The sequence below is a fragment of the Hemitrygon akajei genome, chromosome 5, assembly GCF_048418815.1.
Source record: "Hemitrygon akajei chromosome 5, sHemAka1.3, whole genome shotgun sequence".
In the NCBI taxonomy this organism is placed as follows: Eukaryota; Metazoa; Chordata; class Chondrichthyes; order Myliobatiformes; family Dasyatidae; genus Hemitrygon; species Hemitrygon akajei.
This window is the reverse complement of record NC_133128.1, coordinates 65,548,802-65,562,637: the sequence shown is the minus strand read 5'-3', so window position 1 is coordinate 65,562,637 and position 13,836 is coordinate 65,548,802. Positions and strand designations below refer to the sequence as shown.

General features: G+C 42.6%; 1 protein-coding gene across 16 annotated transcripts in view; it reads left to right on the top strand.

The window, feature by feature from the left end:
- The window catches only part of tab3 (TGF-beta activated kinase 1 (MAP3K7) binding protein 3), a 149,548-nt gene that overhangs the window by 46,327 nt on the left and 89,385 nt on the right, over window positions 1–13,836 (top strand). For 14 of the 16 annotated variants that reach the window (XR_012098949.1, XR_012098948.1, XR_012098950.1 and 11 more), the window contains exon 2: window positions 585–697. The exons of 1 other annotated variant lie outside the window; for it this stretch is intronic. The gene's annotated coding sequence lies outside the window, so the exon portion shown is untranslated. The remainder of the gene's footprint in view (window positions 1–584; window positions 698–13,836) is intronic. One more of the 16 variants, XM_073045638.1, reaches the window with a different exon arrangement.

Here is a 13,836-nt window from a genome sequence, read left to right as displayed (position 1 = left end):
TGTATAGTCCTGCACAGAGTTTTATTTCTTCAGATTTCTTCTGTTTAAATTTAATAATTTGTTGTGATCCAGTTAGATCCTTTTAAGAACACTCTCCCAAATCTAACTTGCTGAATATGAGAACAAGAAGAACATGTCCAAATAATCTCTTCCCCTCTATCAGTACTGGTGCAGAGTTTTGACCCGAAATGTAGCACATTTGATAATTCTTTTTGGAACAGACATGGGCAAATGTCTTTCTGGAGTTAACTGTAATAGTTCTGTGTGGTGAGATTGGTTATTTTTTGAGAACTTTTCTTTAAAATTGTTTGCAAGAACTGCTTTTTAAGAGCTTTTAAAATGGCTATATCAGGCAACTTTAGATATTAAAGAAAAATGCTTTGTCATCAGGCAAAGATCGTAAAGATGGTAGTCCTTTCCCTTAAAATGTTATGGTGTTGGGCAACAATTCTGCAGCTAATTTTCTGTCAACTGCTTATGAAATAAAGCAAAGCCTGTTTAAATCTGAGCTGTCCTGATTGCATTAAGTTACACTGTATTGTTTTGCTAGTATTTGTGCACATTAATTTATTTATTTTATTTAGAGATACAGCATGGAACAAGCCTTTCTGGCCCAATGAGTCACGCCGCCCTGCAACCCACCTATTTAACACTAGCCTAATCACAGGACAATTTACAATGACCAATTAACATCAAGGTATGGAAATTAACAGTCATATAACAATTTTAACCCATAGCTGATATTCTTCGTAGAGCTCTTATTTGGAGCATAAGAAAATTTGCATTCAGGAAATTAAGGGAAACCTTGGATTTATCTTTTAATGAGGAATATTCAAGTCAGCAGCTTGAGCCATGCTATTGCATTGTAATCCTTTATAGTGCATTTGCCTCCAGTTGAAGAGAGTAAAATGTGAAGGGGCTTTGAGAATAATGACCAGCATTACCAGAACATTTATCAACCTTTGGACATGCCATGGATACTTTTGAAATTACACACTTAGCCAGTTGACTGTTGGAGAGGAGAAAGAATTCAGTGGGCAAAGAAGCATTTCTGGAGGAACAAGGGATGTGTCGGCATTTTGGGTCATGAAACTGCACCGCATTAAGTGAGGGATCGTGAATAGATGGCCAGTATACTGTTGGATAGGTGTCTTTTAAGAAAGTCTTATCTGGACATGTCCCGTGAGAATTTTGCCTGATCAAATTTGTGTCCATCTCCATGTTACTCATTATTGTTTGAACTCACGTCAGGTTAATTTAAGATATAGACAACTGTGAGGGAATTAATTGCTACCCTTCGAATATATTCAGTTATACTAATAATATGGTGATGCACCTGTTGTTGAACTTGTGCTGCATGCCCACCTTTAGAAGTGTATCTCCCATTAGGTATGGAGATCAGACCTGATTAGATTTTTGTAGATGTGCTATGCCAGGGTGCTTTATAGTTAATTAGAGCAAGGTGCCCTTTGTACCTTTATGTACCTTTCGAGTGGCCTCACGTCCTTGGAGTCCTAGAGAAGTACAGCACAGAACCGGGCCCTTAGGCCATCTAGTTCATGCCAAAACCATTTAAACTATCCACGTACCTATCCAAACTTTCCTTAAATGTTGGAATTGAGCTCCCATGTACCACATGCGCTGGCAGCTTGTTCCACACTCTCACAACCCTGTGAGTCAAGAAGTTTCCCTTCATGTTCCTTTTAAACTTCTCCCTTTTACCCTTAACCCATGACCTTTGGTTGAAATCCCTTCCAACCTCAGTGGAAAAGCCTGCTTGCATATACCCTCTCTATACCCCCCATAATTTTGTATACTTCTGTCAAATCTCCTCTCAATCCTCTACATTCTAAAGAATACAGTCCAAACCTATTCAATCTTTCTTATATCTCAAGACTGCCAGACCCAGCAATAGCCTGCAAATTTTCTCTGCAGTCTTTCAACCTTGTTTACATCCTTCCTGAAGGTAGGCAACCAAAACAGTGCACAGTATTCCAAATTCGGTCTCACCAATATCTTACAAATTCAACATAACATCCCATCTTCTGTACTCAATACATTAATTTTTGAAGGCCAATGTGCCAAATGCTTTCTTTACAACCTTTGATGCCACCTTCAACGAATTTATAGACCTGTATTTCCAGATCCCTGTGCTCGACCATACTCCTCAGTGCCCTACTGTTCACTGTGTAAGATCTACCCTGGTTGGTCCTACTGAAAATCGGCCAAACCTCTCACTTTTCTGCATTAAATCCCATCTCCCATTTTTCAGCCAATTTTTTTTCCCCCAGCTGATGTGGATCCCTCTGCAAGCTATGATAGCCCTCCTCACTATCCACTACACCAGTAGTCTTGGTATGAACTGCAAATTTGCTGATCTAGTTAACCACATTATCATCCACATCATTGATACAGATGACAACGGAGGACCCAGCACCAATCCCTGTGGCACACCATTAGTCACATGCCTCCAGTCGGAGAGGCAATCCTCTACTACCACTCTCTGACTTCTCCCACAAAGCCAATGTCTAATCTAGTTTGCTACCTCAAGCTGAATGCTGAGCGACTGAACCTTCTTGACCAGCCTCCCATGTGGGACCTCGTCACATTCCTTACTAAAGTCCATGTAGACAAGATCCACTGCTGCCTTGTTTTCAACCACCTTCCTGGTAACTTCCTCAAAAGACTCTAAGATTGGCTGATTGGCTAGACATGACCTGCCATGCTGACGTGCCTAAATCAGTCTATTTCTATCCAAATATTTGTACATCCCCAGTCCCTTTGAAAATTTTCCCACGACTGATGTCAGACACACCGGCCTATCATTTCCTGTTTTCTGTTTTGAGTCCTTTTTAAACAGCAGAATGACATTGGATATCCGCCATTCATCTGGTACCTCTCCTGTCGCTAAGGATATTTTAAATATCCTCCTAGGACACTGACAATTTTTACATTTGCCTCCTGTAGGGTCCAAGAGAACACCTTGTCAGGTCCTGGGGATTTATCCATCCTGATTTACAAACACTACCTCCTCTGTAATCTATACAGGGTCTATGAATTTGATGCCACTTTGCCTCACTTTTATAGACTCTGTATCCATCTCCCAAGTAAATACAGATGCAAAGAATGCATTTAAGATCTCCCCCATATGTTTTGACACCACACATGGATTACCATTCCAGAAGACCAATTTTGTCCTTTTCAATCCTTTTGCTCTTAACGTACTTGTAGAATCCCTTAGGATTCTCCTTCACCTTGTCTGCTAGGGCAACCATGCCTTCTTTTAGCCTTCCTGATTTCTTTCTTAAGTGTTCTCTTGCATTTTTTGTACTCTATAAGGACCTTATTTGTTCCTACTTGCCTATACTTGCTCTGCGTTTCCTTGTTTGTCTTTAGAAAGCTATGTAGAAAGCTGAGAAGCAGGACCTCCCCGGTAGTAATTTCTGGATTGCTTCCTGTGCCATACGCCAGTGAGGGTAGAAACAGGATGATTTGGCAGAGAAATGCATGGATGAGAAGCTGGTGAAGGAGGCAGGGCTTCAGATTCTTGGATAATTGGGATCTGTTCTGGAGGAGGTATGACCTGTTCAAAAGTGACGGGTTGCACCTGAACCCGAGGGGGTCCAATATTCTCGCGGACAGGTTTGTTAGAGCTGTTGGGGAGGGTTTAAACTAACTTGGCAAGGGGCTTGGAACCAGAGTGAAGGGACTCAGGATAGGACAGATGGTACAAAAGTAAAGATGGCGTGTGGTCAGATTGTCAAGAAGGGCAGGCAGGTGATGGGACTTAGTTGCAGCCAACAGGCTGAGTATCAAATCATTAGGGATTCAGAGTCAGAAAAGTTAGCGAATACAGTACTCAAGGTGTTGTATCTAAATGCACGTCATATAAGAAATAAGATGGATGATCTAGTTGCAGTATTACAGATTGCCAGGTATGATGTTGTGGTCATCACTGAATTGTGGCTGAAGGATGGAGCTGAATGTCCAAGGTTACACGTTATATTGGAGGCATAGGAAGGTAGGCAGAGGGTGTGGTGTGGCTCTACTGGTAAAGAATGGCATCAAGTCAGTAGAAAGATGTGACGTAGGATCGGAAGATGTTGAATCCTTGTGGGTTGAGTTAAGAAATTTGCAAGGGTAAAAGGACGTTGATGACATTTATGTACAGGCCTCCCAATAGTGGCTGGGAGGTAGACTACAGGTTACAACAGGAAATGTGAATGAAAAGGGCAATGTTATGGTAGTCATGGGAGATTTTAACATACAGGTCGATTGGGAAAATCAGGTTGGTAATGGCTCGCAAGAGAGTGAGTTTGTTGAATGCCTAAGAGATAGCTTTTTAGAACAGTTTGTCGTTGAGCCTACTAGGGGATCAGCTGTACTGGATTGGGTGTTATGTAATGAACCGGAGGCGATTTGGGAGCTTAAGGTAAAAGAACCCTTAGGAACCAGTGATCACACAAATTTGATAGGGAGAAAGTAAAGTCTGATGTAGCAGTATTTCAGTGGATTAGGAGTTGGCCAAAGTAAATTGGTAGGAGCTGCTGGCAGGGATGTCAGCAGAGAAGCAATGGCGTGTGTTTCTGGGGAAAAATGAGCAAGGTGCAGGACATGTGTATTCCGAAAATGAAGAAATACTCAAAATGGTAAAATAACACAGCCGTGGCTGACAAGGGAAGCCAGAGCTATTGTAAAAGCAAAAGAAAGGGCATTCAACAAAGCAAAAATTAGTGGGAAGATAGGGAAGTTTTTAAAAAACCTACAGAGCAACTAAATAAATCATTAGAAGGGAAAAGATTAAATATGAAAGCAAGCTTGCAAAGTGGATAGTAAGTTTTTTCACGTATGTTAAAAATAAAAAAGAAATGAGAGTGGATATAGGACTGCAAGAAAATGAGGCAGGAGAAATAATAACGGGAGACAAGGAGATGACTGATGAACAAAATGAGTATTTTGCGTCAGCCTTCACTGTGGAAACCACTAGCAGTTTACCTCATGTTGTAGTGTGTGAAGGAGGAGAAGTGGGTGCAGTTTCTGTTACAAGAGAGAAGGTGCTCAAAAAGCTGCAAGACTTGAAGGTAAATAAGTCACCTGAACCAGAGGAACTGCACCCTAGGGTTCTGAAAGAGATAGCATTAGAGATTGTGGTGGCATTTCAAAATTCATTGGACTCTGGCATGGTGGCCAGAGGACTGGAGAATTGCAAATGTTATTCCACTCTTCAAGAAAGGAGGAAGGCAGCAGAAAGGAAATTATAGACCAGTTAGCCTGACCTCAGTGGTTGGGACAATGTTGGGGTCAGTTGTCAAGGATGAGGTGATGGAGTACTTGGTGACACAAGACAAAGTCAGCATGGTTTCCTGCAGAGAGACTTGAGAGTCATGTTAGCATTTATTTCAAGAGGTCCAGAATACAAGATCAAGGATGTGATACTGAGGCTTTATAAGGCACTGGTGAGGCCTCACCTAGAGTATTGTGAACAGTTTTGGGCCCCTCATCTTAGAAAAGATGTGCTGGCATTGAAGAGATCCCAGAGGAGGTTCACAAGGATGATTCCAGGAATGAAGGGGTTACATACATGGAACGTTTGATGGCTGTAGGTCTGAATTCAGAAGGATGAGGGAGGATCTCTTTGAATTCTTTTGAATGTTGAAAGGCCTAGATAGAACAGATGTGGAAAGGATGTTTCCCATGGTAGGAGAGTCTCAGACAAGAGGGCACAGCCTCAAGATAGGGGCACCCTTTCAAAACAGATGTGGAGAAATTTCTTTAGCTGAAGGGTGGTGAATTTATGGAATTTGTTGCCACTTGCAGCTGTGGAGGCCAGATCGTTGGGCGTATTTAAAGCAGAGATTGATGGGTTCTTGATTGGACATGGCATCAGAGGTTATGGGGAGAAGGCTGAGAACTGCAGTTGAGGAGGAGATAGAAAAACAAGGATCAGCCATGATTGAATGGCGGAGCAGACTCGATGGGCCAGATGGCCGAATTCTGCCCGTGTCCTACGGTGTTATGGTCCATAAGGGCCTCAGTATCTTTTATAAACCAAAGTTCTCTGCACCTGTTATCTTTACCTTTATTCTGACAGGCATAAAGAAGTTTTGTACACACAAAGTTTTGTTTTTGAAGGTCTCACTTTCCAAGTACATCTTTGCCAGAAAACAGCTTGTCCCAATCTTTGCCAGTTCATTTCTGATACCATCAAAATTGTCTTTCTCCAATTTAGAATCTCAACCTGAGAACCAGACCTATCTTTTTGCATATTTATTTTGTAACTAATGCCATTGTGGCCACAGGATGCAAAGTGTTCCCCTACATAAATCTCTGTCACCTGCTCTGTCTCATTCCCTAATAGTAGATGCAGTACCACACGTTCTGTTGGTGGGACTTACCCAAACTAATGACGGAAACTTCTCTGAACACATTTGACAAACTCTATCCCAAATAGTCCTTTTATAGTATGGGATTCCCAGTCAATATGTGGAATGTTAAAATAACCTATAACAAGCTTGTGCTTCGTACAACGGTCTGCAAGACTTGTTACAAATTTGTTCCTTTAAATCCTTGGAACTGTTGGGTGGTCTGTAATATAGCTCCAATAATGTAATCATATCTTCCTTATTTCTCAGTTCCACCTATAATGCCTCAGTAGTTGAGTTCTTTAGTTTCTCCTGATGGAGCACTGCTGTGACATTTTCCCTGAATAATTATGCCACTCCTCTTCCTTTAAATCCTCCTGCTCCATCGTGTCTAAAACAATGGAACCCTGGAATATTGTGCTGCCAATCCTGCCCCTCCTGCAACCAAGTCCCACTTATGGCAACAAAGTCACAATTCCAGGTCCGTCCCTTGAGTTCATCTGCCTTTCCTACAATATTTTTTACATTGAAATGTACGCAGCTCAGAACGCTAGTTGCACCATGTTCAGCCTTTTGATTCCTGACTTTGTATGTGGTCTTAACAACATCTGCCTCCACAAATTGTTCTGGCACTCTGGTTCCCATCCCTCTGCAACTTTAGTCTAAACCCTACTGTGCAGCATAAACAAACCTGGAGGATATTAGTTCCTCCAGTTCAGGGGCAAACTGCCCCTTCTGTACAGGTCCCCCTTTCCTTGGAAGAGAGCCCAATGATCCATCCTACCCAACTTATTAGCCACATGTAAAACTGTATAATCTTCCTCGTTCTGGCCTCGCTAGCACGTCGTATGCTTAACAATCCTGAGATCATAACCCTGGAGTTCCTGCCCTTTAGCTTAGCACCTAACTCCCTGAACTTCTTATGCAGAATGTCATCACTCATGCTTCTAATGTCATTGGTACCTGCATGTACCACAACCTCTGGCTCTTAAGAATCCCCTCCCACTTAAGAATGCTGAGGATTTGAAACGAGATGTCCTGGACCCTGGCACCCAGGAGGCAACATACCATTGTTCTCATGCACAGAACCTCCTGTCCATTCTCCTAACTAACGAATCCCTATCAGCACAACGTGCCTCTTCTTTCCCCCCCCCCCCCCCCCCCCCATCCCTTTTGAGTGACAGAGCCAGACTCAGTGCCAGAGACCCTATCACTGTGACACTGTGACTTTCCTCTGTTAGGTCATTCCTCCCCTTCCAACAGTATCCGAAGTGGTATACCTATTGTTAAGGGGGGTGGCCACATGGGTGCTTGGCACTGGCTCCTTCACCCCTTTCCCCTTCCTGGCTGCCATGCAGTTTCCTGTGTCCTGCATCTTGATTGTAACTACCTCTCTGTATGTCCTTTCTATCACCCCTGAGCCTCTTGAATGATCCAAAATTTATCCAGCTCCAGCTCCTTAATGCAGGTTGTCAGAAGCTGCAGCTGGATGCACTTCTTGCAGTTGTAGTCGTCAGGGACACTAGAGGTCTCTCTGCCTGCCCACATCCCGCAAGAGGAGCGTTCAACTAACCTGACTGGTCCTAACTGTGCAGATATAAAGAAAGGGAAGGGGGAAAAATCTTAACCCAGAGCTTTTCTTTGCTTTCTTTGATTGAAGTCTTGAAGAGCTAAAGCTTCAATATCACCACTCTGACTCTCTCCACTCAGACAACGGCTGCTGTAATGATGGCCACTGTACTTGCCTTGCCTTTCTTTAATTTGCTCTTGCTAATCAATCCCAAATGCCAATTGGTCAAAAGCTCAATTGCACTGCTGCAACCCACTGTTGCCTTTTTCTACTCAAGCAGTGGACCAGAGTGAAATCCCCTCCTCTCAATCTTTTGATGCCTGGATCTGTTACTGGTCAAAGCGCAATTGTGCATAATATTTTCTTTTCCACATCGTATTGCCTTTTGCCCATTCACTTCTGCATATACCCATGACATTTTGATACCGTCAGAACATTCTTATGGTAATTCATAGATTTCCTTGCCTTTTAAATAATTCCATCATAATATGGTTATCAAATATGAATTCTTCTTGATGAGAATTACGATGATAGAATTACTATGGCTAAATAACCACCACCTCTGCAAATCAAAACTATGCTGCTGTCTAGAAGAATAATCCCAACAGTTTGCTTGTTTTTTCTTTCCACTCTTTTATATAAGTGTATACCCCAGATAAATACTTTGTGCAGATTTTGTGATATATATGATTATATGATGTATATGTACAATGTCTGAAATACATCTTATGGAAATGTTTATTTGATGAACTTCAATAAAAAAATAAATTACAAAAAAAAAGTTCTAATGATTAAGTTTTTGCCACCAATTCATATAGATAATGCTCTTTGTGTAAGAAACAAAACACTCAAATCTCTGTCACTTTTTGTCAAAATCTCAATTCTGTCTCTGATGGGATGGCTTTTCTTCAATACCCAATGGTCTAATCATGATCTCTTCACCCTGTTTGTTCCAAGGGCAATAACCTGAGCTTCGCCAAACCAATCCCTCTTCCTGGAACTAGTCCGGTATTTCTTGGTTGTATATTCTTTTGACGACTTCTACACTTTTTTTGAAGTGCAGTGACCAGAGTTGGATCCAATACAAATTCCCTGCTTTTGTATTTTAGTCTGGTTTTTGAATCATGTAATTTCACATGCTTTACTTGTCATTCTCAAAATGCCCTGCTAATGTAATGACAGGAAATTTTCAGTCTCTTGAGTAATAACTGAAAAAGATATTGTAGAATAGTTGACAGATTTCATTACATGCACTGTACACTTTCAATCTGAACAGTTTTGGTCTGCAAACACACTTTATTTCAAAGTTACTCTTATAGTATGTTGCTACATAGTCCTAAGTTAATGAGTAAAGATATATGGGATGTTAAATTTGATTTTGGTACACTTTTACGACCTATTAATTCACCAATTTTATTGCAACATAAGCTATACACAACAGATACAACTGTTCCCACCTGGCAGATAAATCAAGAAATATAATGGCAAAGGAATGAAGGGTAATACTGTACATAACTCAAAATTTATAAGAAGCTGTTACACTTAACCATTCCACAGTAGAACAATTGGACCATTTAGACCCTTGAGTCTTGTATAGAATTGGAGCTGATCCTCAAGTTCACTTTTCTGTCCCTTTCACATAATACTTAATTTTAGAGAGTCATAGAGTAGCACAGCACAAACAGGCCCTTTGGCCCAATTGTCCCATGCCAACCAAGGTGCTGCTCACTTAAGCCAATTATGTTTGCCCACATTTGGCCCATGTTCCTCTCAATGTTTCCTATCCACGTACCCGTACAAGTATCTTTTGAAATATTATTATTGTATAGTCATTTCCTCCGGTAGCTTGTTCCGTATTTGCACCAACATTTACATGAAAACTCCTTGGGTATCTTTTAAATTTTTTCCCCCCCTCGCCTTAAACTGATGCCTAGATTTTGATTCCCTGGGGAAGAAGACAGGGTGAAAGCAGAACAGTCTGTGTCCCTCGTGACTTTATACATCTCTGTAAGATCATCTCTCAATCTCTTACATTTCAAGGAATGAAGTCCTAGCCAGAGCTGTTCCTAAAACGTTGAGTGTCCCTGTGCTACCTTCATGATGGATGGTACGCTCAAGGCATTGCCTTTTGAAGATGTCCTCTGTGGTGGGGAGGCTAGTGCTTATGAAGGAGCTGGCAGAGTCTCCGGCCCTCTTCAGCTTTTCTGATCCCATCCATTGGTGCCTCCATATCAGGTGGTAATGTAGCCAGTCAGAATGCTCCTCATGGTACATCAAGAGAAATTTACTAAGGTCCTTGACGTACGAAATTTATTTGAACTGCTAATGAAATATAGCAGCTGGTGTGCCTTCATAATTGCATTAATATGTTGGGCCTTGGATAGATCCTCTGAGATGTCGTTGCCAAGGAACCTTTTCCACTGCTGACTCCGTGATACAACTGGTGTGTGTTCCCTTGACTTCCCTTTCATCAAATCCACTATCAGTTGCTTGGTCATGCTAACATTGAATACAAGATGCCAAACATGAAAAGCTGGAAATCCAGAGTAACATGTACAGAATGCTGGAGGAACTCAACAGGTCAGGCAACATCTATGGAAAGGAATAAATAGTCGATGATGGGCTGACACTCTTCATCAGCACTGGAAAGGAAGGGGGAATAAGCCAGAATAAGGAGGGTTGGGGGAAGGAGTATAAGCTGGAAGGTGATAGGTGAAGACAAGGTGGGGGTGGGGGGAGGAGAGGGGGATGAAGTAAGAAGCTGGAAGATGATAGGTAGAAAAGGTGAAAGGCTGAAGAAAAAGGACACTGATGGGAGAGGAGAGTGAAACCAGAATGGGAAATGAGAGAAATCAACATTCGTGCCACCAAGTTGGAGGCTTCCTAGACGGGATATGAGGTATTGCACCTCCAACCTGAGAATAGCCTACTTCTCTCATCTTCCATTCCTCTGTGTCTTCCCTCTTGCCTCTTCTCCTCATCTGCCTTTCACCTCCCCTGCTGCCCTTCTCCTCTCCTTTTTCCCATTTCCCCCACCCACTTACTACCTTCCTCCTCACTTGGCTTGTACTCCTTCCTCACACACTGCCTTCTTATTCTGGCTTCTTCTGCCACCTTTTCCAGTCTTGATGAAGGGTCTTCGCCCAAAACATTGACTCTTTATTCCTTTCTGAGATCCTGCCTGACCTGCTGAGTTATTCCAGCATTTTGTACATGTAATTCTTGAGAGCAAAACTATTGTTGCGCCACCACTCTACCCATCATCAATCTCTCATACACCTGCATGCCGCCTCATCGTCATCTGAGATTCTGCCTGCAATAGTGGTGTCATCAGTGAAATTATTGATGTTTGAGTATTGGACTAAGCACGAAGTCTTGAGGTGTGCTTTGTTAATTGTCAGTGAGGAAGAGATATTATTTCCATTCCACTCTGACTGGTCTCACGATGAAGTCAAGCTGAGTCTTGACCTTGGGATAGTGGCGCATAAATGCTGCCAAGGCTCAGCCCGTAGTGTTTGTGTAGGAGTGGCTGATTTGTGACTAAGTCTGGAGATGTAAGATTATCCACAGATTTGTTCTCTGGTGCACAGTGGCCAGTATTACCTTATGGAATGCGCTGCATCCCCATTTGTGGGAGGTGACAGAATTGTAGCTTCTCATTGGCGGGGCTGGAGTCGAAGAGGAGCATAACTTAATGAGGCATGCACAATCTCTGATGTGATCCATTGCAAAGAGAACTTCATGTGGTACAGTAAAGCCATGTGGGTCAGGGTTTAATATGGGGTGGATGTGTGTGTGTGTGTGGGTTGGGCAATAGTTCAGGATGGTGCTCTTGATATTTTAGATATTTCACTTAGGGTTTTTAGAGTGTAAGTTGTGTTTATTTAGTGTTGTTGTCTTGCTACATGTTATTTACCTTAGTGATAGGAAACAGAGCTTAGTGGTAGTTTTCCAACTGGAAATGCTGGGATTTGTGCTGGTGTCATTATTGTTTGTGTGTGTGTGTATATAAATATATATACACACACACACACACACACACACACACACACACACACACACACACACACACACACACACACACACACACACACACACACACACACACACACACACACACACACACACACACACACACACACACACACACACACACACACACACACACACACACACACACACACACACACACACACACACACACACACACACACACACACACACACACACACACACACACACACACACACACACACACACACACACACACACACACACACACACACACACACACACACACACACACACACACACACACACACACACACACACACACACACACACACACACACACACACACACACACACACACACACACACACACACACACACACACACACACACACACACACACACACACACACACACACACACACACACACACACACACACACACACACACACACACACACACACACACACACACACACACACACACACACACACACACACACACACACACACACACACACACACACACACACACACACACACACACACACACACACACACACACACACACACACACACACACACACACACACACACACACACACACACACACACACACACACACACACACACACACACACACACACACACACACACACACACACACACACACACACACACACACACACACACACACACACACACACACACACACACACACACACACACACACACACACACACACACACACACACACACACACACACACACACACACACACACACACACACACACACACACACACACACACACACACACACACACACACACACACACACACACACACACACACACACACACACACACACACACACACACACACACACACACACACACACACACACACACACACACACACACACACACACACACACACACACACACACACACACACACACACACACACACACACACACACACACACACACACACACACACACACACACACACACACACACACACACACACACACACACACACACACACACACACACACACACACACACACACACACACACACACACACACACACACACACACACACACACACACACACACACACAAATAATGTAATGAAAATTTAGATAGACTAGTCAGGAAGATTGCCTTCCTACAGGGATATGTTAGGGAGGAGGGGTTAAGGGGAGGGGGGAAAGGGTTGATAATTTTTTTCCCTTCTGTAACCATTTGAAAATTCAATTAAAAATTTTTATAAAAAAAAGATACCTTGGACTGTTGATTAAATCTGGTCCCAGCTCCTGTAGCTTTAAGTTGAAAAAAGAACCTATTACCTATTGAGATTACCTCTCAGTTTATTATTGTCAATACCAAGGTATAGTAAAAAAAAACTTATCTGGCATTCTCTACATACAGATCAGATCATTACATGGTGCGTTGAAGTAGAATAAGGTAAAGCAATTATAATGCAGAATAAAGTGCAACAGGCACATAGAACAGAGAAAACCTACAGCACAATACAGGCCATTTGGTCCACAAAGCTGAGCCGAACGTGTCCTTACCTGAGAAATTACCTAGGGTTACCCATAGATCCCTGTGGCACACCACTGGTCAGCAACCTCCATGCAGAATATGACCTGTCTACAACCACTCTTTGCCTTCTGTGGGCAGGCCAGTTCTGGATCCACAAAGCAAGGTCCCCTTGGATCCCATGCCTCCTTATTTTCTAAATAAGCCTTGCAATGGGGTACCTTGTCAAGTGCCTTGCTGAAATCCATTTACACTACATCTACTACTCTACCTTCATCAATGTGTTTAGTCATATCCTCAAAAAATTCAATCAGGCTCGTAAGGCACGACCTGCCTTTGACAAAG